General features: G+C 37.7%; 1 long non-coding RNA gene across 1 annotated transcript in view; it reads left to right on the top strand.

The window, feature by feature from the left end:
- LOC144330841 (uncharacterized) overlaps window positions 1–25,432 on the top strand; it is a 264,236-nt gene that overhangs the window by 119,679 nt on the left and 119,125 nt on the right. The window contains exon 2 of the long non-coding RNA XR_013397404.1: window positions 3,317–3,383. This is a non-coding gene — a long non-coding RNA (uncharacterized LOC144330841). The remainder of the gene's footprint in view (window positions 1–3,316; window positions 3,384–25,432) is intronic.

Genomic DNA, 25,432 nt, shown 5'->3' with positions numbered 1-25,432 from the left:
AGCCATGCAGTAGGGGATGAGTGTTCTGGGCAGACGAAATAGCAAGTGCAAAGCCCTGAAACAGGCAAAATTTGAGTACCATCAAGGTTTGGACTGATTTGAGGACCGTCGAGGAAGACTATGGAACTGAATTAAAGTAGAAGCGGTGGAACATGACAGTGGACTGGCAGTAAAGGGATAGACTCTGGGGTCCTCACGTCAGAGTAAGAAATTGGCCTTTCCTCTGCAGGAGAAAATAAGTCATCAGGAGGATTTGGGACAAAGAAGGAACACAGGGAGGAGAAGAGAAGCTGTTGGTTACAATGAATAGAAATGTTTGACACAAGGGAATATATTCAGGTGTTATCCTTGGTAAGGAGAGGAACATCTCAATCTGCCACCCTCAAGCTGTCATAATCCTGAAGCCAGTATCCCATCCCAGCCTTTTTTCCTGAATATTCTTCCCCTTGTTAGGCTTGGCTAAAAGACTAATGGGCATAATTTTTCAGCTGTTCTGTTATAGTTCATCTACAGATACTAATAAAGTTAATGGGATCATTGCTGACTCAGAATTCTGGCATATAGTTACTATGTCACTATTACCTGGCTGACTATTTTGCTTTTCATTAAAATATACACTGAATATATTCAGGCTTTTGATATATTAAAGCAAAGAACAATGCAAACATGAACCAATGTGGGATATAAACTAGCGTGATGAGTAGAAGATTAAAGATCAAGAAGAAATAAAAGATGATAGTTCAGATTATACCAGACTTTTCTATTGCATCCCTGCATCTGCATGCCTCACAGGCCTCTTATACTTCATTTCCCCAAAGATGAGTTCATGATCTTCACTCCTAGCATTCAAACTTCTTGTTTTTGTTGTGATCTCTTATTTTGGTAAATGGCACCACCTCTTATCCAATTTCATGTGTCTGAAAATTTTTCTCTACACTTTCCTTTACACTTCCCTCTCTAATACAATATACCCCTAATCAATCACCAAATGCTATTGTTTATCAAATTATTTTTATCTACTTTGACCCAGACCCCTTTTTACCATATGTGTCCAAGCCAACGTTATTGCTCACGTGGACCATTATAATTGATCTATGTTTGATTTCTGTTTTGTTCACTCCGTCCACACCTCTTCTATGTCGTTCTCTACCCAATATATTATGATGTCTCCACTCTGCCTAAAATCCTTATTGGCTTCCAATTATCCTTAGGAAAAAGTTAAAAATCCTTAATGTTGTTCCTTCAGAATTACACATGCAACACTGACAGTTTCCTCTCTATTGTAGGGTCTTAGCCCTGTAAAATGTGTATTAAACTCCTTGAAGGCTGTAAAACCTCATAGTCCACTTAATCCACAAAATCCTATCCTAATAAATCAATTTGTTTCTCTTGATTTACAAATTTTCTCAAACATCTTTTATTTTAAAAAATATTCTCAAAATATCAACAAGCATCAGTGAAAAATTCATAAGAGAATTACGTGCCGTATGTTATAAGTGCACTGTAGCACCAGCTGTTCTTTCCTGTCATTTGTCTTCACTAATGCTTGTATGTCTGTTTTTTATTTGCTTTTAAATATAGACATGATGATGTAATTAGATAAAATATCCTAATGCTTTCATCATTATTTTCAATGACTTTTACTAAAATCTGAAATTTTTAAATTTCCCCACTTTATTTAACATGGAGGTGAAGTGACCATTCATTTAAGTGAAAATTATACAGCAAGATTTTTAGGCAATATTGTCTGAAAAGACCATGTTTTGCTAACATGGCTCTCCTCTTCTCTGAAATATAGTGTCTGATAAAGTAAAAATAAAAATGCATTGCAGTTAGGCTCAAAGATAGTGAGTTATCTCAATTGATTGTTCATAGTCAGTTATATATTAAACTCCTTGTTCTACTTTTTCCCTGCTTCTCACTACTGCACTCAGCTAGTCTTAAAATAAACACATTGAAGCAGAAATTGACTACAAATAGATAATTCAAATCTATGTCAAAATTTGTGGGATACACACAAAGCAGTTCTGGGATGGAAACAGAATTTTACATACTTATATTGGAAAAGAAGACAGATCTAAATTCAATGACTTAAGGTTCCACTTCACAAAGCTAGAAAAAAAAAAGCAAAAATAAAGTAAGTAGGTAGGAGGAAATAATAATGGGCAGAAATCAAGACAGTAGAGAACATACAGACAATGGAAAAAAATTAAAAAGCTGAAAGCTGACTCCTTGAAAAGATAAGCAAAATTCACAAGCTTCTAGGTAGACTTAAGTAAAAAAGAGAGGAAACAAAAATCGCCAATATCAGGAAAGAAAAAGCTTTCCTGTAACATAATATAATAGGATCTGTACCACAGATCCTACAGATATTAAAAGGATAATAAGTAAAGACTGTGAGCAAATTTAGGTCAGCACATTTGACAACTTAGATAAAAGGGACCATTTTTTGTCTTCCATACTGTTCTTGCTACCATTGCTGCATAACAAACCACCTCAAAACACCCGTATTTTATCACGTTCAACAGTTCTCTGGGTCAGGACTCCAGAAAGGGCACAACAGTGATAGTTTTTTTCTGTCCCAAGATGCCTGGGGCCTCAGCAGGAAAGACTAAAAACCTGAGGGCAAATTTAAAGCTGGAGCTGGGAATCTTCTGCAAGTATTGTCACTCATGTGTTTGGAAGGTGAGCCTGGCTGCTCGCTGGCCCCTGAGAACTGGGAACCCACATGTGACATCTCCATGTGCCCTGGGCTTCCTCACAGCATGGCAGCTTCAGAGTAATTGCATTTCATACATGGAAGCTCTGGCCTCCAAAGATAACCGATCTACCCACAAGAAAGAAGCTGTATCACTTTCTGAAGTAAACTCAAAGTCACTCAGCTTCACTTCTGCTATATTCCTTTCAGATTCCAGAAAATTTGACAACTTAGATAAAAGGGGCCATTTTTGTTTTTCTTATTGTTCTTGCTACCATTGCTGCATAATAAATCACTCCAAAACTCAGGGGTATCAAGCAATCATTTTATCATGTTCACCAATTCTCTGGGTCAGGACTCTAGACAGGGTGCAACAGGGATAGGTTTTTTGTTTTGTTTTGTTTTGTGTTTTGTTTTTCGTTTTCTGTTCCAATATGTCTGAGGCCTCAGAAGGAAAGACTAAGAAACTGGAATCATCTGCAAGTATAGGCTATCCACCTTGGATAAGATTTTTGGGTTAAGGCTCTTTCTTTGAGAATAGTTTGCTGCTGAAACTATCCCGTACACTATTCCCCCAAATTTTACTCAAAAACTCTTTCCTCTCTCATTGTATTACAGGTGGCTCAAAGAGGTCAGGAGGCACCTTTAACACTTTTATTGGAGATCTCCTTGTCTAGATCATCAGGTTTCTCGGGTATATATTTTCTATTTTTATGTTGTCACATGGAACAATTTTGCTAAACTTTGCAACACTTTACAAAAAAAAATCTTCTTTACCCCATCTTCCAATAACACTTATCTCCCTATCCTTCCAGCTTGCATAATTGTCTCCCTTGATATCATCCGGCCTTCACTGACAGTCTTCCCAAGGCTCTTCTGGCTCTCATCTAACCCAGTCTCAAAGCCAATGCCATGCTTTTGTCATGTTAGCTTCCTACTTCCAGCTCCCAAATTTCTGTTCCACTTATGATTACTACATAACAATGACCCCAAGTTTACTGGTCTAGTTGTTGTACTGGCTTAAACCAACTGCTTTATGATTTTCACAAATTTGTGGAACAGAGATTCAAACAAAGCACAATAAGGATACAGAAATGACTTTCTCTTGCTCAATGATGTCTAGGGTCTCTTCTGGGAAGACTCAAAAATTGGTGGCTTTTAATGAGTGAGTACTGGAATCCTCTGGATGGGGTACTTATTCACTTGTGCAGTAGTTGTTACTGACTGTTGTCTGAGTCCTCTGGGGGTGCTGTCAGGCAAACCATCCATGTTTGGATCATGCAGTAGATGTATTTCTATCAGTAAGGCATCTGTACAACTATTCTCCAAAGTAATTACACCATTTTATGGTCCCACCAAAAACGAATAAAAGTAATGATTATTCCATGTTCTCACCAACATTTGATATTACAAATGTTTTACTTTACCCATTCTTGTGGTCATGAAATAGTTATCTCATGCTATAGATAGTGTATTAATTCGTTTTCACACTGCTTATAAAGATATATCTGAGACTGGGAAGAAAAAGAGGTTTAATTGGACTTATAGTTCCACATGGCTGGGGAGACCTCATAATCATGGTGGGAGGTGAAAGGCACTTCTTACATGACAACAGCAAGAGAAAAAATGAGTGAGAGGCAAAAGCAGAAACCCATGATAAACCCACCATGAGTGAGAAGCAAAAGCGGAAACCCATGATAAACCCGCCAGATCTCATAAGATTTATTCACTATCACAAGAATAGCATGGGAAATGTCGGCCCCCATGATTGAATTACTTCCCTCTGGGTCCCTCCCACAACATGTGGGAATTCTGGGAGCTACAACTCAAACTGAGATTTGGATGGGGACACAGTCAAATCATATCGGATAGTATGAAAATTAAAGTAATGATATTATTTTAATTCCCCTGATGACCAATAATGCCAAACAATTTTTCATGTTTTTTTTTTTTTTGTAATTGCATATATTTTTTCTGAGGCATTGGTTCAAGTCCTTTCTTTTTTTCAAAAATTGAGTTGTCTTTATTATTGAGCTATAGAAGATATGATTCACTGCTGGCTCCATTAAATAATATTCATCAGGTGAATTTTAATTTCTAGAAATTAAATTTCCATAAAACGTCATAGAGATATAAGTCATCACAGAGTTAAAAAAAATGCAAAGTCATCTAATCTAACTAAAACGATTTCATAAAGTGGAATAAATGTGATTTTATTATCCAGCTGTTTGTTCTTTCTTAGCTTCCAAGGAAACTGTGATTTAATTGATTTCTATCAATGTTTATTGGGTACAACTGTATGCAGGGTATGTATCTGGAAACTGGAAGCATATAATTACAATAACCCATGGCCCCTGGTTTCCAGTGAAAACAATACACAAATGCTTGTATGACAAAGTGGATTTTGGCAAGCACTACACTAGCGGTATAATATGTAATAGAGGAACTGGGAAAGAAAATATTTAATTCAAACTTAAGTGCTCTGGGAACCCTCCGATGAGGAAATATAAGGGAACATGAAGTATTAAAGTCTTAAAGGGTGATCAACACCCATATTTCAATTTAAAGAGATTTTTATTTCTATTTAACTGTTTTTAAGATCCTGATTGAGTAAGCTCAATTTTGTAAATCCAAGCTCTCAGTGATAATTATATTTAACTGTCTATGTATTGATTGTTAATGGAGCATGCATGTAAATTATGACTAATATGTTAGGATCTACAAGACAATAAACTGCGTCCATCTTTTCTAATAAACAAATAGGTAAATATAAAGACAAGTCAAAACTAACATCTATACAATTGATATAGGCCAGTTTAGAAGGTGATGGATTAACGTGGGATCCAAATGCACTACTTTTATGTTATGCAATCCCCAGAATAAGAAGATTGACTCACCAGTCACAGCAGCACTGGTCTTCTACCAACCTTTACCTCCCTCCCCGTGGGCAGAGCAGGGAGAAGATGGAAATGGTGACGAAGGAGGTTGGAGCTCAGCTAAGCAAAGGAGGTAACCCTTCACGAGTTTGCTGTGCAAGTAACTCACTTCCACTCCCCTGGGGAAAGGAAAATAACAGAGAGGTGCAAGGAATGTGAGAATGTGCCTCTTCATGGAAACCAGGAGTGAGGAAATTATATTCTGTTGCTAATATCCCATGAGATGATTCTGATTATTGGGGAAGATATGTATCTTTTGGGATTATTTGCAGTCTCTTTTAAATTGCCTTGCTTATACATTTTTAAGAATGGTCAATTTTTTTAGAAAGGTGTTTCATTATCTTTTGTATATTTATACGATCTAAATAGTATGACAGTAGATATAAGAACAAGTGGCATAGTCAGTAACCTGCTGTCTCACATATATAACCTCTAAATTTCTTATTTTTTTCACTATGTATAATCCATTTCTCTTTTTTGGTGGGGATTGGCCTGAGATTCAGGTGTGAAGTATCTTTTACTCAGTGGTAGATATACCTGAAACAAAAAAGGCAAAAAGAAGAGGAAGAAAACCGATGAAATAGGGAAAAGCAGTGAAAGAAAAAATTGACTTGGACAAATTCTAGAAACACATTTTGACTTTTACCTTCTAAACCAGTGGGTGGTTGAGCAGATATTCAGGCATCTAAAGAAGCCAGAGGAGTGGTCGTGTTCCTGTATTCTCTGCAGACAATTTAGTCAATGGACATAAATACCTTTTTTAAAAACTTGAGCTGGTATAGTTTTGCTGTGTCTCCACCCAAAATCTCATCTTGAATTTTAATTCCCATAATCCCCACATGTCAAGGGCAGGATGAGGTGGAAGTAATCAGATCATGGGGGCGGTTTCCCCCATGCTCTTCTCATGATAGTGAGTGAGTCTCCTGGGATCTGATGGTTTTGAAAGCATCTGGAATTTCTCTTGCTTGCACTCACTCCATCCTGCCACCCTGTGAAGAGGTGCCTATTTCTTCTTTGCCTTCCATCATGATTGTAAGTTTCTGGAGGCCTCCCCAGCAATGCAGAACTGTGAGTCAATTAAACCACTTTCATTTATAAATTACCCAATCTTGGGTATTTCTTCATAGCAGTGTGAGAATGAACTAGTAAGTGGGCATTTATAGATTTCTGTACTATTCATCTATATTGACCACTACTTTTGGTTCTTTTAAACAAAACTCTTTCTGTGGAGGCATGCGTCCTCACCACCTGTATGTAAAACTGCACTTTAAGAATTGTCTGTTTTGCTCTTTGAATTATCCTTATTACAGTCTAAAATTTGGGAGCATATAAGTCATGACCAAGATGGGCTTATAATTTAAAGCTTGCATGTCTGTGAGTTTTATTCATCAAGTAGAACATTCTCTGTATTGCAGAGAATTATGGTAAGGCAGAAAGTGGAGGAAACAGTATATTTTAGAACATTTAATTGTTTAACATGATTATCTAAGTATAGACACTGAAACCCCTAAGTGTAATTTTTCTTCATTTTAGCTTTGATTTGTAACTTTCTTAAAACTAAAGCTTGCTCACTTGTCAGATCACAGATACACTTTACTTCAGAGTGAAGGCTCAAAACCTTCATGTAGTCCCTTTTATATAGAAGCAAATGTATTCACTTTTATATGGAAGTCACTTTCAATAAGGGAAACACACATCATGGTTATTTTCCATCAGAGGAAGTATTTCTGGATATAAGAACAATGATTTTCACAGTGGTGCATTATGTTCATCCTCTGGTTTTCCAAGTCGAGGTTCTGTTTTAAGTAAAGATTTTCATATTTCATTAGTTATTATCACTATTTCTAACTTACCAATATGGGAAGAGTTCTGGCAGGAAAAATTACCTTTCTGGCCTTGAAAATTTTGAAGTTGCAATTAGTGGAGGATAAGGAAAAGTTGTGCCACCTGGAAAACGTTTAAAATTCCTTCCTAGTGAGATGAACATTACTTACCTACAGTCATCCTTTCCAGTGTTCCCAATCAACTCACACTATTTTTAGATCTATTCAAATTGGCTAATAATGAGGATTTACATGAATTATGCCTGGTAATGCTGTTGTCCAAGTGGCCTTTCAGTACTGGAATTATCATCTTGGGATTCTACAATAGCTGTGGAAATGAAGGCTAGAAATGCACCCTACACTGCATAAAATTGTTGAAAAGACATGTCTAATCTTAAAACCAGATCTTGATTAGTAATACTTTATTTGAGGAAGAAAGTGAGAAGGGATAGGGATGTGTCATAAATGAAACCCCTACACAGTGCTTTCCGAAAATCTCAGGGTTTAGAAGATAATATTATCATAGAGGTAAAAATAGGTTACCAACAATAAATTAAGGAAAGTGGCTCAGATTTGATGGAATTTTGTTACTAATTCTAGAACTCAATGTGAGATAAATATTAAAGCCAATTAAGAGGATTGCTAAGGTACATTGCAAACAAAAGCACTAAAATAGTATGGAGTACATAGAGTCTTGATAAGGAATGACAAAAATCACATGGGACAACTCTGTGTGTCTACAAGAATGAGGCATTTCCTAAGAGGACACTTTGCTTTTCTAGTGAGTAAAGTCTTCTTATGATTGGACCACCACCCAGGGTTCTCAGAGAGCCTGTGATCAGCCTGCTAATCCCTTCTCGGTGAACTCTGAGCACTGCTAAAGACCAGAAGAGATACCAAATGTTTGGAAAAGAGAGCTTTAATTTCTCAGGGGTGCGGGAAGTAAATTCCATAAACTTGTCAGGTTGAACTTGACCTTGGGCATCATACTGGAATAGATTACTAAAGGGATGATTTGTGATCTTCTACAAAAGGAATATCTGAAGGGCTGCTATGCAACCTTTCTAAGAATCACTAAAAGTGGAAGGGGCTACTCCGGGAGGCATTAACTTTTTTGTGATTATACACATTCCTGCTAAAGCTAAATAATCATATGGCAGTGATGTGCTCAGAGTGACCATTAAGATTGCCACAATAAAAACAGATTCCATGATTCTCTGTATCCAGTCAGGAGAAAGAAATCACACCATTTATTTAAACAGATAATTTAATTTTAAAAATCGTTAACTAGGTATATTTGTTTTCTGGGGCTGGCATAACATAGTTTGATAAACTAGGTGCCTCAAACAACAGAAATCAATTGGTTATTAATAAATTCCTTTTAAAAAAATATTTGTTACAAACATAAGGCAAAATCTATTCACAATAAATCAATAATAGTTCTGGAAGCTAGAAGTTTGAGATCAAGGTATCAGCAGTATTTCTTCCTTCTGAGGCCTGGGAGGGAGAATCTGCTTCATGCCTCTTTCCTAGCTTTTGGTGGTTTGATGCAATCTTCGGCACTCCTTGGCTTGTAGTGTGTCACCCTGATCTCTGCCTTCATTCTTCACATGGCATTCACCCTGTGTGCATGTCTGTCCCAGTTTCTTCTTTTTATAAGGATGCAATCTTATTGGATTAGAGTCCACCCTAAATATCTCATCTGCAAAGACCCTGTTCCAAATCAGGTCATTTACAGGTACTGAGGAGTTCGAACATAGAGATTTTGCGGGGGTAATATGGTTTGGGCTCTGTGTCCCCTCCCAAATCTCATTTCGAACTGTAATCCCCACATGTCAAAGGAGTGACCTAGTGGGAGGGGATTAGATCATGGGCGCAGTTTTCCCCATGCTGTTCTCATGATAGTGAGTGAGTTCCCATGAGATCTGATGGTTTTATAAGTGGAGGTTTCCCCTGCTTGCTCTCTTTTTCTTGCTGCCTTGTGAAGAAGATATTTGCTTCTCTTTTGTCTTCCGCCATGATTGTAAGTTTCCTGAGGCCTCTTTAGTCATGTAGAACTGTGAGTCAACGAAACCTCTTTCCTTTATAAATTACCCAGCCTCAGGTATTTCTCTACAGCAGTGTGAAAGCAGACTAATACAGGTGTCCACAATTCAACCCATAATTTTAGGTAACCTAAAAAGCAAAATGTTTTCACAAAGGTAGTAACTGAAGAAAGAGCTACCACCTCCAGCGCTGCAGGAGCAAAGGGATGTGGCTAAAATGATCAAATCATAGAAACTTGGAAAACCGGCTTCAAGGAGCTGAAACCCAGACACCTGGGGCAGGGGCATTTATGCTCAGGTGGTCCTGGTGTCTCTGATGGAGGGCTCGATGAGGCTTCTTCTGCAAGCGTTCAAAAAACTGCAAACATTGAGCAAACTACAAACGGTGTCCAGGTGCTGCTACAAGAAGCAACTGCCCCTGCTAGAGTGACATCTCATAGGAGTCATTATCATGGGAGCTACAAGCCGACAGAATCTGCAAGTCCTTCTGCCGCCTTCAGCCTCTAGCGCCCCCTATTGGTAGAGCCTTGTAGAAGCAGCTGACAAAGCAAAACTTGGTTTCTGCAGTGCCAGCCCTAGCTAGCATCACAAAATAAAGTAGAAAAAGGTGTTGGGAGGACCACAGCCTTGGACAGCTTTCTCTGTTTTTCTCTGGGTCATTTGCTGATCTTGACTCATTCAAATTAGAGTAAAAAGTGTGCCAATTACTAATTTATTCTTTCTCAGCTACTAACACACATTTTTTGACCCAATAGGCGTCACACAATTCCTAGATTTGTGGAGTTACTGATGTGTAAATTATTGCCTTTATTCTTTATCTATAAAATGGGTATGCTAATAATAAATACCTCATAGAGTTGTTGTGAGGACACATGAAAATTACTTAGAACAGTAGGTCACATGGACTAAGTTGTTAGTTATATTAGCTATTATTTTATTACTATTTTGTTTAATTGGATAATTAAAAGTTCAAGAATTAACAACATGTTTCAGGGCCTATCTATTCTTATGTAGGGAATTAATGAAACTTAGGAAAAATTCAGGTGTTCGCTCAGTGCCAATATAGCACCTACAAATAAAAATGAATTATTCTATGTCTTCATTAACTAAAATCAAGTATCTCAACCTCCTATTAACACTTAACATTCTATAGCTGATTATTATTTCTAGAACTTCCTAAAAACTTTCAGAAAAGAGAGCTTCTGCTTAAGCAACATGACCGCAAAAGCCAGGATGGCAAATTTCTGCATGACTGTCTACTACTGATTGGTAGTGGCTGCCTGGAAAGCTGAGTTGAGGAGTCTGAGGCTCCCTGTGGGTTCAGAAGCAAAAAAGTTGAGGATCATTTAGCAATCTCAGCATCAGGCATGGGAGAGCGTATTTGTGGCACTCCTGTCTTCCCCTTGAGTTTATCAACATTAGAAGGAAGAGTACGGTTTTCCAGGGTCAAAACTGAGTTAAGTGTCTGGTTTCTATACAAAGCTGAGATTGGAAGTAATAATACCTCATATGGTTATTGTGAGGATTAAATTAAAGAAATGAAACATTCTTCCCATCTCTGCGGAAGCCAATAAATGTTAGTTGTTCCCTTTCCTGTAAATTAGTTTCACTACAGTGTATAAGCCTATAATTGTGTTTATCTTTGTCATATTTCATAATGTTGTCATGATTTGATCAATTATATAAAAGTTAATCACTGTGAAACAGAGTTCTTTAGGAAATGGCAAACACATTCCAAATGCATTCATGCTATAGTGGAAAATCTATAGTCATGTTATTTATCCCCACCTAAATGTATATGAAAGTATTTTTGGTGAATGGATGATGACGTTTGACTTTTCTACACATATAACTACTTCAGCATCTATAGATAACACAGATTAAATGCAATTTATTTGATTTCTCCACGTTTCGTTGAATAGGGAACAGTTTTCTTTTACCTTTTATCAATGTGAAAAGTAATGAAATGCAATTGTTCTTCATTGCCTGCAAAACAAAAGAAACAATGTCATGGTTAAAAATAAGTAGCTCTCATGCACTGAGATTTTTATTAGACTAGGCCATTTTATTCTTTTGTGAAAAGGTTACTACCTATGTTTAAATTTCACCGTTAGATAAATTTCATGAATTTCATATAGTTCTGTGAAGTGTCTGCTCCAGACTGTGCATTTTCCTCCCCTGGACTTCCTACTGTATTTTCTTACAGGCCTGCCTCACAGAAATTAAACTCAATTTATACTTTCAAAAAATCTGGTGAGTATATAAATATGCTTTGAACATGTGTTCTTCTTAGAGCTTCATTTTTCTCTACTTCATTGTTTAAATAGGCAGCACCACCTGGTGGCTAAATAAAACAACTGAAATCTTTTACATCCTGAATATGGAAAACTGTAGATTCAAGAGCGGAAAAATATTTAATTATTTTTTACATTAAATTGGGGTTATTCATCATAAGTTTCTTATTTAAATGATGTCTAGTTTTTAAAATGCATACATCTAAACCATGAAAAGTTTTATACATTGCTAATTATACTCATTTTCTATACTAGCCGTATTATTGAAAAAAAAATCGGTTGTATAATTTTAATAATGTGACATTTAAAATAAAGTTTAAACAACTTTTGAGAAAATCATCCTCTTGAGGCACTTTAATCCACTCGCTAAAATTATCTTTTTGCACTTTTCTTTGAAAGTACTCTCATTTGTAACAAACCACGGTCACAGGCACTTACTATTAAACAACTTTACTCATAAAACACCAACAAAATTAATAAGAGCTATTTAGAAAAATACATGTAATTGTTACACTGTAATTATAGTTTTAGACCCATATTGAGCTTCAAAAGAGGCATTTAATTCGAAATGTAATGTTGCTGCCCTCTTGTGGTTTAAAATGCATATTTCCTTCTAGAAATAAAAATACAGTATCCAAATAAATAATAATTTTGATATTTAATGAGAAAACGGAGTGTGAACTACTTTCACATATGTCCACAGAAATACAGTAAATAATCCATTAACTACCACAGATGAAGATTAGAATGTCTAGGAATTTTAGTATCATGATTGATAGTTAGTGATTAACTTATTTTACCCTCTTTTGGTGAGTGCAATTAACCACAAAAATCCCTCTCACCTAACTTTTAGCATCTTTCACCAGTTCCATAATATAGATTTTGCAAATGCTATAGGAAACTAACACCCTCCAATTAATACTGGTATAATTAATTTACTTTCCTAACGTTAGGTGAAGAATAAACGGCTTCAAACTACTTAAAAAAAAAAATCCTTCCTCATGTTGCTTCTGTTTTCACCTGGGATGAGTTCAGGAGCCTTTCCCAAGGTCCAGAACATGCATTTACCTTGCTGAAACACTTTTTGGCCCTTGCAATTGTGGCACTGAATGGAAAACAAGCTTTAGGCACACATTCCAAATGCAGGAGCCAAGCTTTTCCTTGTCATGCTGGCTCTGTTGCTAGAAAAGAATGGTGCCTTTCAGATTTCTCCATACGAACAGAACTAATTCTCCAAGAGCGTGTTTACATCTCTCACCTTGGATTGGGAGTGTTATCGTGGATTAAAGGACAACAAGGAGGAAACAAAGAGGGATGATTCTGCCTTTGCCTAAAATTCCAGACACTGTAGGGCAAGAGTTTATTTTCCAACTGTCTGAAATTTCCTTTGGCTACCCCCTTCTCTGTGAAAGCTTATGATGCACTTCCATTTAGAAAATAGGATTTTGTTATTGTTGAGAAGAGGGAAAAACTAAAGCAATCACTTATATTCTGCTTTCATTTATTTAGCTACAGAGAAAACAAGCAGAGTCAACAGCAAAAGTGGGTGGTTGGAGCACTCTGGCACCTGGACTGGCATTCCTATGCCTCCCATGACCTTGATATGCTGCTGTCCCCACCAGGGCCTTTTAACATAGGGCTTCCCCCAAGTCGTTTTCTTTAATGAGGTGGCATTTCCTTTCTTTATTTTTTATTCTTTCCTGGAAAAAATGTCTAGGATTTATCTAGCATGCCGTTAACCATCTTGTCTTCAGGAATAAGCAAGAAAAGACAGCAAGGGACTAAGGGGTCATGTGACTCAACATGTCCAAGGCTGTTTTTCAAAGATCTCCGTGCCAATTCCTTTAGGTTTAACTTGAAAGCAGTATCTGCAGGAGGAGAGAGAAGGGCTCAAGTTAGCTGGCTCAGAGTCTTATCCGTACTTGGCATGTCTTGGCCATCCGTTGAAGAAACGGTTCTTGGTCCTCTATACCTTGCTACCTGAAGACACTCATTTTGCTCCACAGTTGTCTTCTGTCCTCCTCTTGACAATGGGTGATACAACATGGTAAACAAGTAGCAGCAAAAACTGAGCAGCTCACACCAGGAATACATTCCGGTTGCACAGCTACTTCCTGACCTGTATGTAATTCTGCCATGTGCCTGAGCTCTAGTGAGTCCCAAACTTCCCAGAATTCACTCAGGTCCCTTCTCAGAAGGGGCTCTTACAGACCCCGGGTGAGACGAAGCAAGCCCAGGTACTTTTCTGCCTATCTTCCCCTGGGAGTCTTCATTTACAGTGCCAAGACTGCTCTTTCCTTACACAACTAGGTTGTTGTTGCTACTGTTTTTCAAAGTCAATAATACATTGTTTAGGGATAAGAAATAGTCGGTGCATAGGGTAGCAGGAGTTACCTAAGTAGGGAGAGACACGATTTCAGTGAAGGGGCTCACAGGGTATTTCTAAAAATCTGTGTTGTGACTTCTGTGGGGGAACACAGAGTTTTACTTTATAATTACTTTTTGTTTTTCTTTTTGTCTTTAAGACAGTGTCTTGCCCTGTCACCCAGGCTGGAGTACTGTGGTGCAATCAGGGCTCACTGCAACCTTGAACTCCTGGGCTCAAGCGATCCTCCTTCTTCAGCCACCTGAGTAGCTAGGCTCCTCCTTCCTCAGCCTCCCAAGTACCTAGGACTATGATATGGTTTGGCTCTATGTCCCCCTCAAAATCTCATCTCAAATTGTAATTGTCATATGTTGAAGAAGAGGCCTGATGAGATATGACTGGATTATGGGGGGAAATTTCCTCCTTGCTGTTATCATGATAGTGAGTGATTTCTCACAAAATCTGATCATTTAAATGTGTGTGGCGCCTCTTCCTCCTCTCCTGTCTGTCCTTCTTTGCCATGGTAAGGTATGCTTGTTTCCTCCTCACCTTCTGCCATGATTCTATGTTTCCTAAGGCCTCTCAGCCATGCTTCCTGTACAACCTATAGAACTGTGAGTCAATTAAACCTCATTCATTGATAAATTACCTACTTTATAGCAGTGTGAGAATGAACTTATATAGGAAATTGGTACTGGGAGAGCGAGGCATCACCATAAAGACACCTGAAAATGTGGAAGCAGGTATGGAACTGGGTAACAGGTGGAGTTTGGAACAGTAGAGGGCTCAGAAGAAAATAGGAAGATGTGGGAAAGTTTGGAACTTCTTAGCAACTTGTTGAATGGTTTTGATCAAAATCCTGATAGTGATACAAACAGTGAAGTCCAGCCTGAGGAGGTCTCAGATGGAGATGAGGAACTTATCGGGAGCTGGAGTAAATGTCACTCTTGCTATGCTTTAGCAAACAGACTGGCAGAATTGTGCCCCTGACCAAGAGATCAGTGGAACTTTGAAATTGAGAGAGATGATTTTGGGTATCTGGTAGAAGAGGTTTCTAAGCAGCAAAGCATTCAAAAACTGACCTGGTTGTTTCTAAAGTGTACAGTAATAGGCATGAAGAAAGAGATGGTCTGAAATTGGAACTTATATTTAGAAAAGGAAAACCCATTTTCTGGGGGAGAAATTAAAGTTGGCTGCAGAAATTTGCATCAGTGATAAGGAGCCAAATGTTAATAGCTGAGAAATGGGGGAAATGTCTCCAGGGCATATCAGAGATCTTCACAGCAGATTGTCCCATCACAGACCTGGAGGCCTAGGAGAAACAAATGATTTCATGGGCCAAGCCCAGGACTGTGCCATTCTGTGCAGCCTCGAGACATTCCCAGCCACTCCAGCTTCAGCCTTGGCTAAAAGGGGCCAAGATATAAATTGGGCCATTGCTTCAGAGGGTGCAAGTACCAAGCCTTGGTGGCTTCCACATGGTATTTGGCCTGCAGATGTGCAGAAAGTAAGAGTTGAGGCTTGGAAGCCTCTGCCTAGATATCAGAGGATATATGGAAAGGCCTGGATATCTATACAAAAGTCTGCTGCAGGGGTGGAGCCCTCATGGAGAACCTCCAATAGGGCAGTGTGGAGGGGATATGTGGGGTTAGAGCCCCCACACAGCATCCCCACTGGGGCACTATGTGCTGGAAAGGCTGCAGACACTCAGTGCCAGCCTATGAAAACAGCCATGGTGGCAGTATCCTGTACAGCCACAGGAGCAAAGGTGCCCAAATCCTTGGGAGCCCACCCCTTGCATCAGCATGCCCTGAATATAAGACATAGAGGCAAAAGAGGTTATTTTGGAGCTTTAACATTTAATGACTGCCTTGCTGGGTTTTGGACTTGCGTGGGGCCTGTAGACCCTTTGTTTTGGCCAATTTCTCCCTTTTGGAATAGGAGCATTTACCCAATGCCTGTACCCCCATTGTACCTTGGAAGTAACTAAATTGTTTTTGATTTTACAGGCTTATAGGTGGAAAGGTCTTGCCTTGTCTCAGATGGGACTTTGGACTTGAACTTTTGAGTTAATACTGGCATGAGTTAAGACTTTTGGATCTGTTTGGAAGGCATGATTAGCTTTGAAATGTGAGAAGGACATGAGATTTGGGAGGGGCTGGGGCAGAATGATGTGGTTTGGTTCTGTGTCCCCACCTAAATCTCATCTCAAGTTGTAATCACCACATGTCTGAGGGGAGGCCTGGTGAGAGGTGTTGGATCATGGGAGCAGATTTCATTCTTGCTGTTCTAGTGATAGAGAGTGAATTCTGAGGAGACCTGATCATTTAAAAGTATGCGGAAACTCCCCTTTCTCTCTCTCTCTCTCTGTCCTGCTTTACTGTGGTAATAGGTGCTTGCTTCCCCTTTGCCTTCCACCATTATTGTAAGTTTCCTAAGGCCTCTCAGCCATGCTTCCTGTACAGCCTGCGGAACTGTGAGTTAATCAAGTCTCTTTCTTTTATGAATTACCCAGTCTCAAGTAATTCTTTATGGCAGTATGAGAATGGACTAATAAAGATTACAAGCACACACCACCACACCCTGCTAATTTTTAAAAAAGATTTTTATAGAGACAAGGTCTTGCCACATTGCCCAGGTTGGTCTGGAACTCTCTCTCAGTCTCAAGTGATCCTCTAGCGTCGGCTTCCCAGAGTGCTGGGAATACAGGTGTGAACCACCATGCCTGTCTATAATTTCACTTTAAACTTACATATGAGGCCGGGCATGCTGGCCATGTCTATAATCCCAACACCTACCTTGGGAGGCCAAGGCAAGTGGATCCCTTTAACCCAGGAGTTCCATAGCAGTCTGGGCAACATGGTAAAAACGCATCTCTACCAAAACTACACAAATTAGCCAGGTGTGAGGGCACACATCTGTAGTCCCTGCCACTAGGGAGGCTGAGATGAGAGTATTGCTTGAGGCCAGGAGGTTGAAGCTGCAGTGAGCTGTGAATGTGCCGCTGCACTCCAGCCTGGGTGACAGAGTGAGACCCTGTCTTTAAAAATAAATGAATAAATAAACTTACAGATGCAATTTACATACTTTCCTGTATGCACATGACATATCTGAAAATTTTTAAAGCCATATAATAAAATCATTAATTAACATGATACTGAGTGAAAGAAACCAAATGTGAAAGTGTTCATGCTTCACTCTTTATACAAAATTTAAAAACAGGCAAAACTAATCTATACTGTGAGAAGTTAGGGTGATGGTTATACCTGAGGTGATAGTAACTGAGAGGAAATGCATGGCAGGGTTTGGGATGCTGGTAATATTCTGTTCCTTGATCTGGATGCAGACGAAATGGATATACTCACTTTATGTCAATTCATCCAGTTGTCTTTGGTATATCTGTTATATTTCAATATAAATTTTTACTTTAAAATTTTGGTTTAATATATTTCTACTCATTATTTTTTTTTAAAGGAGAGAGAAAAATAAAGACCTTAAAAATCATGCAAAAATTTCACCTAATTTTCTACTTGTTTCTAACTCCAGGCCCAGTTTTCAGGGGAGATGCCTCTGCCGTTGTCTCAAGGGTTACTTGCTTACATCAGGCTCAAGAATCTGTGGTCATGGCTTCCCTGGGACATATTACACTTTAAGTTCCAAAACTTGTTTCCAAGCCCAAGGAAAGGATAAATTGCTCCTAAAGTGGGAGCAACTTACCTTTTTTTTTTCTTTTATCATTTTTTAATCTCATTTTTTTTGAGACAGGATCTTTCTCTGTTATCCAGGCTGGAGTGCAGTGGCATGATCATAGCTTACTGCAACCTCGAACTCCTAGGCTCAAATGATCCTCCCATCTCAGCCTCCATAGTAGCTGGGACTACAGGTGTGCCCCCCATGCCCAGCTAATTTTTTGATTTTTGTAGAGAAAGGGTCTCACTATGTGGTTTCCCTGGCTTGTCTTGAATTCCTGGATTCAAGGGTTCTTCCCACATTAGCTTCCCAAAGTGTTGGGGTCACAGGCATGGGCCACCACACCCAGCCCTTGCCTTTTTAAAAATTATCCCATTCACATTGAATGAAGAAGTTTGTTTAACACAAGTGCAGTGACCAGATACAGAAGTAGTGGTCTTTATCTCACATCTCCCCTCATTTTTGACCCATTTTTCAAAATTGGAGCCCCTCAGAGCCCAGGACTTCTCACTGCAGTCAGCGTGATGGGTGGGGTCCTTTGGCTGCTTCCAGGTCTGTGCCTGAGGTACATATTGAGAGACGGAGAGGAGACGAGTCAAGACTCACAGCATCTTTTTATCAGCAATGTACACAGATGTCCACCCTCCTTTGACCACGCCTCAGTCTCATAAGACCTTTGCTTCTCACTGCTGTCACTTGATCAGGTCTCACTTATTCCAGCGCTGACAGCACCATGTTTTCTCCTAGTGAGACAAGGCTTTATCTTTCATTGATTCAGGGTATCATTTTTCTTCAGAAAGCCAGGCTAGTTTAGCAAGACTACGATGTTGCATTTTCTGTTGTTGTTGTTAGTGATAGAGGCACTACAAAGAAATATTTGCATTTTTTATACCTGTTTTTTTTCTACATCTCCCTAGGTAAGAAAGTAAAAACTGAACTTTTAAATAAAACTTCCATTGTTGATAGCAGTGCTGTCCAACAGAACTTTCTGCAATGAAGGAAATGTTCTATCCTGTAGCCACTAGCCAATGTGGTTAAGGGGCTTTTGAAATTTGGCTAGTGTGGATAAAAAACTGATATTAAAATTTTATTTTTAATCAAAACTTAAATTTAATTAACCATGTGCACTAGAGGTACTGCATCAGACAGTGCAGCTGTATAGGATGACAAGTTTCTTTGTTTCTATGACCTTGTCAATGAGTCTGTCTTTCCCGCTGTGTAATAAGTTCCTTTCAGGTCTTATACAGTTTTCTATTTCTAAAAATCCAGCCAAATAGGATGTACTTTGTAAGTGTTTCATGAATGAATGAATCAATCAATCAATCACTTATAAAGGAAGCAACAGTCTCTACATCCATAACTCAGAAATTTGTGAGAAAAAGGAAATATGTCTTGAGAAAATCACCCAAAAGGATGAAAGTGGTGCATGAATGGTGAATTTTATTGCAGTATCATTCATAATATAAAATAATAAAAGCAAGCTAAATGACCAACACTGAGAATATGGTTTAATACATTATGTAATATTCACCAGATGAAATATTATGCAACTATTAAAATATAATTATGAAAACTAGGCAGTATATAGGAAATGTTTATGATTTGCTAAATTTAAATACGACTATAAAATTCCTTCTACACCAATGATTATAACCATATAATCATATGATTTTTTCTGGACACAGACTGTTACAGAACATATAAATATAACCAGTTTTATATTGGAATTTGAACATATGTGTGCTTTCTTGTTCTAAAAAATAATCTGTCTTAGTATTGCTATTATGTTACTTTTACTTTTTAAAATTATACCTTAAGTTCTGGGATACATGTGCAGAACGTGCAGGTTTGTTACATAGGTATACATGTGCTGTGGTGGTTTGCTGTACCCATCAACCTGTCATCTACATTAGGTATTTCTCCTAATGCTATCCCTCCCCGAGTCCCCGACCCCCTGACAGGCCCCAGTGTGTGATGTTCCCCTCCCTGTGTCCATGTGTTCTCATTGCTCGACTCCCTCTTATGAATGAGAACATGCGGTGTCTGGTTTTCTGTTCCTATGTTAGTTTGCTGAGGATGATGGTTTCCAGCTTCATCCATGTCCCTGCAAAGGACATGAACTCATCTTTTTTTATGACTGCATGGTAGTCCATGGTGTGTATGTGCCACATTTTCTTTATGCAGTCTATTATTGATGGGCATTTGGGTTGGTTCCGACTCTTTTCTATTGTGAACAGTGCTGAAATAAATATACGTGTACATGTGTCTTTATAGTAGAATGATTTATAATCCTTTGGGTATATACCTAGTAATGGAATTGCTGGATCAAATGGTATTTCTGGCTCTAGATACTTGAGGAATCGACACACTGTCTTCCACAATGGTTGAACTAATTTGCACTCCCAACAGTGTAAAAGGGTTCCTATTTCTCCACATCCTCTCCAGCACCTGTTGTTTCCTGACTTTTTAATGATTGCCATTTTAACTGGTGTGAGATGGTATCTCATTGTGGTTTTGATTTGCATTTTTCTAATGACTACTGATGAAGAGCTTCTTTTCATGCTTGTTGGCCACATAAATGCCTTATTTTGAGAAGTGTCTGTTCATATTCTTTGCCCATGAGAGTTTAGAAAACCCCATTGTCTCAGCCAGAACTTCCAACACTATGTTGAATAGGAGTGGTGAGAGAGGGCATCCTTGTCTTGTGCTGATTTTCAGAGGGAATGCTTCCAGCTTTTGCCCATTCAGTATGATATTGGCTGTGGGTTTGTCATAAATAGCTCTTGTTATTTTGAGATACATTCCATCAATACCTAGTTTATTGAGAGTTTTTATCATGAGGGGGTGCTGAATTTTATTGAAGGCCTTTTTTGCATCTATTGACATAGTCATGTGCTTTTTGTCATTGGTTATGTTTATGTGATGGATTACGTTTATTGATTTGCATATGTTGAACCAACCTTGCATCCCAGGGATGAAGCCAACTTGATCATGGTGGATAACCTTTTTGATGTGTTGCTGGATTCGGTTTGCCAGTGTTTTATTGAGGATTTTTGCATTGATGTTCATTAGGTATATTGGCCTGAAATTCTCTTTTTTTAGTTGTATCTCTGACAGGTTTTGGTATCAGGATGATGCTGGGCTCATAAAATAAATAGGGAGGAGTCTCTCTTTTACTATTGCTTGGAATAGTTTCAGAAGGAATAGTACCAGCTCTTCTTTGTATCTCTGATAGAATTTGGCTGTGAATCCATCTTGTCCTGGGCAGTTTTTGGTTGATAGGCTATTAATTACTGTTCAGAATCCAATCCAGGATCCGACATTTCGTTGAATCTTCATGTCTAAAACTAGTTTGGTTCCCTTATTTTTCTAGAATGATATATAATAACCCAAATCTGGGTGCTAGATGTATTTATTGCTACTGGGGTGAATGGCAACTCTAGGCACTCTCAGTGACAGAGCTTGGAAATACATGTGATATATGTGTAAATAGCAACCCATTCATACACACATATGAACACCTATTTTCTTATCTGTACATACATACACACACAGACACAAACACTACACACTCATGCATATACAAATGGATATATGATGATTGTAAGTTCATATTGATACTTGTGATTACAATCAAATATCTGTTGACTCATTCTAACCTACTCTTTCCTGGGTCTTATTTGTAAATCCTAAAGTTGAAAAACCTGGCTCTTGTTATACACAATTTACTTATTTATGAGATCTAGTATAAAAATAAAGTAGCTTCAAAATTAGTACATCATATCCCTGTGAGATACAAGTATCCTAACAAGATATGTCTTTATATTTAAGTATGTTGTTTTCTGTCTTTAGCCTTATGGTATCCAGTCATAATACTCTTTCCCAAAATAATATAAGCTAATTACTTTCTCCCTATTCCATTTGGCATGGTTGTTATTCATTTTGTAATACATTAGGTTCAGTTATTACAAGTCGTATTCATTGTGGTTTCCCACACACGCTGTTGATTTTGTAAAAATTTGCACATAGTAAAGTTTACTTTTTGTGGTGGACAGTTTTATGGGATTTGATATATGCAGTGAGTTGTATATTTATCACAGAAGTCATGTAGTTAACAAACCTTTTCACACCAAACTCCTGTCAACCATTGATCTATTTTTCTTCCCAATAGCTTTGCCTTCTCTAGAATGGCATACAAGCAATGCCGTACAATATGCAGCCTTTTGAGTATAACTTCTTAAATTTTGCAAAATGCATTTTATTATTTTATCCAATTTTTTACTGCCAAATAGTATTTTGCATTTCATTATGTGGATGTGACACAGTTTGTTTATGTATTAACCAACTGAATAATATTCAAGTTCTTTCAGAATTTTGGCAAATATGAATAAATCTGCTATAATCATTTGCATGTGGACTTTTGTATAAGGTTTTATTTCACTTGCTTAAATACCTACAAGGGGAATTGTTGATATGGTAAGTGTATTTGTAACTTCATAGAAAAAAAACCTGCCATATTGTATTCTACACTATTGTACCATTTTTGCACTCTGACCAATGTAGGCAAGTTCCAGTTGCTCTGCATCCTCACCAGCACTTAAAATTTAATTTTTAAGCCATTATAAAAGATGTGCAAAGGGTATCTCATTGTGGTTTTAAATTATTTTTCCATAATAATGACTATTTCCCCAGTGATGTTAAGTATCTTTTCACATACCTTTTTGGATTTGTATAGCCTCTTTGATGATGTATCTGTTCTCATCTTATATCTTTTTAGTTGGGTTTTCTCCTTTTTAAAATTTTTGTATTATTCTTAACTATTAGGTTGGTGCAAAAGTAATTGCATATTTTGCCATGACATTTAATGGCAAAAATCTCAATTGCCAATAACACATAATAATTGATATGTTTGTACAATCATATTTTAATGAATATATAATAATTACACATATGCAGGAGCATTAAATGTTTGAATATATGGTATAACAATCAAATCAGGGTACTTAGCATTTCCCTCATCTTAAACATTCATCATTTTGAATGTGAGAACATTCAAAATTCTCTATTCTTGATATTTTTAAATATACCATACAACATCTTTAACTATAATCAGTCTTTTGCATAATAGCACACCAGAACTGTTTCCTCATATCAAACTGGGACCTTGTACCCATTAACCAATCTTTTCTCAACCCCTTCTTCCTCTCTTCCCCAGCCTCTGGCAACCACTATCCTACTCTATTTCTATGAGATCACCCTTTTTTAGATTCAGCACATGAGTGATATCATGTGGTATTTGTCTTTGTGTGCCTGGCTCACTTCAGGTAGCATAATGTTCTTCAGGTTCAGTCATGTTGCCACAAATGCCAAAATTTCATTCTTTTTATGGTTGAATAGTGTTCCAGTGTGTATAGATACCAACTTTTCTTTATCCACTTATTTGTTGATGTTCTTTTGGTTTGATTCCATAGCTTGGCTATTGTGAACAGTGCTGCAGTAAACATGAGGGTGCAGATATGTCTTCAACAATCCAATTTTATTTCTTTTGGATTGGATATATACCCAGTAGTGGCATTACTGGATCACATGGTAATTCTATTTGTAATGTTTTGAGGAACCTCCATACTGTTTTTCATAGTGGCTGTACTCATTTTCATTCCCACCAACAGCGCATGAGTTTCCCTCCCCCTTTCTTCACATCTTCACCAGTATTTATCTTTTGTTGTTTTGATAATCACCATTCTATATGGGCTGAGGTAATATATAATTATGGTTTTGATTTACATCTTTATAATGATAAATGATGTTAATTGTCTCTTTTTATTTATTTATTCATTTATTTTGAGACAGAGTCTCACTCTGTAGCCCAGGCTGGAGTGCAGTGGTGTGATCATGGCTCACTGTATCCTCGACTTCCCAGGCTCAAGCCATCATCCCACTTTAGCCTCCAAGTAGCTGGGGCTAAAGGTGGATGCCACCACACCTGGCTACTTTTTGTATTTTTTGAAGAGACAGGGTTTTGCCATGTTGCCCAGACGAGTGTTGAACTCCTGGGCTCCAGAGATCCACCCACTTTGGCCTCCCAATGTTAACCATCTTTTTATGTATCTATCAGCTGTTTGTATGGCTTATTTTGAGAGATGTCTATTTAGATCTTTTGCTCATTTAAAAAATCAGATTTTGCCTTTTCATTGAGTTATTCAAGTTCCTTACATATTCTGGATATTAATCCTTTATCAGATGTGTAGTTTGCAAATATTTTCTTCCATTCTGTAGGTTTTTATCTTTATTGATTGTTTTCTTACTATACAGAAGCTTTTTTGTTTAATGAAATCCCATCTATCTTTCTTTTTTTTTTTTTGCTTTTGAGTTATTGTCTAAAAACTCTTGTCCAGACAATATCGTGGAGCATTTTCCCTATACTTTCATCTAGCAGTTTTATAGTTTCTGGTTTTACATTTAAGTCTTTAATCTATTTTGACTAGATTTTTGTATATGGTGAGAAATAGCGGTGTAGTCTCATTCTTCTATACGTGGATATCCAGTTTTCCCAACACCTTTGGTTGAAAGGACTGTCTTTTCCCCAATGTGCATTCTTCATCTTTTTGCTAAAAATCAGTTGGCTATAAGTATGAGGGTTTATTTCTAAGTTCTTTATGTGTTTATTTTTATGCCAGTATTGTGCTTTTTTACTTGCTATAGCTTTGTAGTGTATTTTGAAGTGAGGTAGTATGATACTCCCACATTTTTTCTTTTCCTTCAGGATCATTTTGGCTATTAAGGGTATTTTGTGTCTCCATTTTACATATTTTAGGTTTTTTTGTTTGTTTGTTTGTTTTTTAGTGAAGTGTGTCATTAATATATTACTTGTTTACTTATTGCTACATTTCAATACTTTTTTTTGGAGGCGGGGACAGGGTCTCCCTCTGTCACCTACACTGGAGTGCCATGGTGTGATTATGGCTTGCTGCAGCTTTGACTTCCTGGGCTCCAGCAACCCTTCAGCCTCAGCCTCCTGAGTGCCTGGGACAACAGACATGTGCCACCACACCCAGCTATTTTTTGTGTGTATTTTTTGTAGAGGCCGGGTTTTGCTATGTTGTGCTGGCTACTCTCAAACTCTTGGGCTCAAACAATCATCCTGCCTGGGCCTCCCAAAAGTGCTGAGATTACAGGTGTGAGCCATCATGCTGGCCTAAGAATTCTTGATATGTTTTCTGATTAAAAGTTCTCCACAAAAATGTGATTTGCAAATACTTTCTTCCAATATATAACTTGTCTTTCCATTCTCTTAAAAGGGTCTCTTGTATAATAAATATTTTAACTTTTACTGAAGTCCAATTTATCTTTTTTTTCTCTCATACATCATGCTTTGGGTGTCATATTTAAGACTCCTTGCCTAGTCAAAGTCTTAAATATTTTATCCTCTAATTTTTAACAGAAGGTTTCTGGTGTTAGGTTTTATATTTAGATCTTTAATTCATTTTGAGTATATTTTTATATATTAATATCGTGCAAGGTATGGATCCAAGTTTTCTGTTTTTTGTTTTTGTGCATACGGATGTCCAATTGTTCAGTACT

The sequence above is a fragment of the Macaca mulatta genome, chromosome 8 (assembly GCF_049350105.2).
Source record: "Macaca mulatta isolate MMU2019108-1 chromosome 8, T2T-MMU8v2.0, whole genome shotgun sequence".
Lineage (NCBI taxonomy): Eukaryota > Metazoa > Chordata > Mammalia > Primates > Cercopithecidae > Macaca > Macaca mulatta.
Note: the sequence above shows the minus strand (reverse complement) of the source record. Positions and strands in the feature narration are given on the sequence as shown.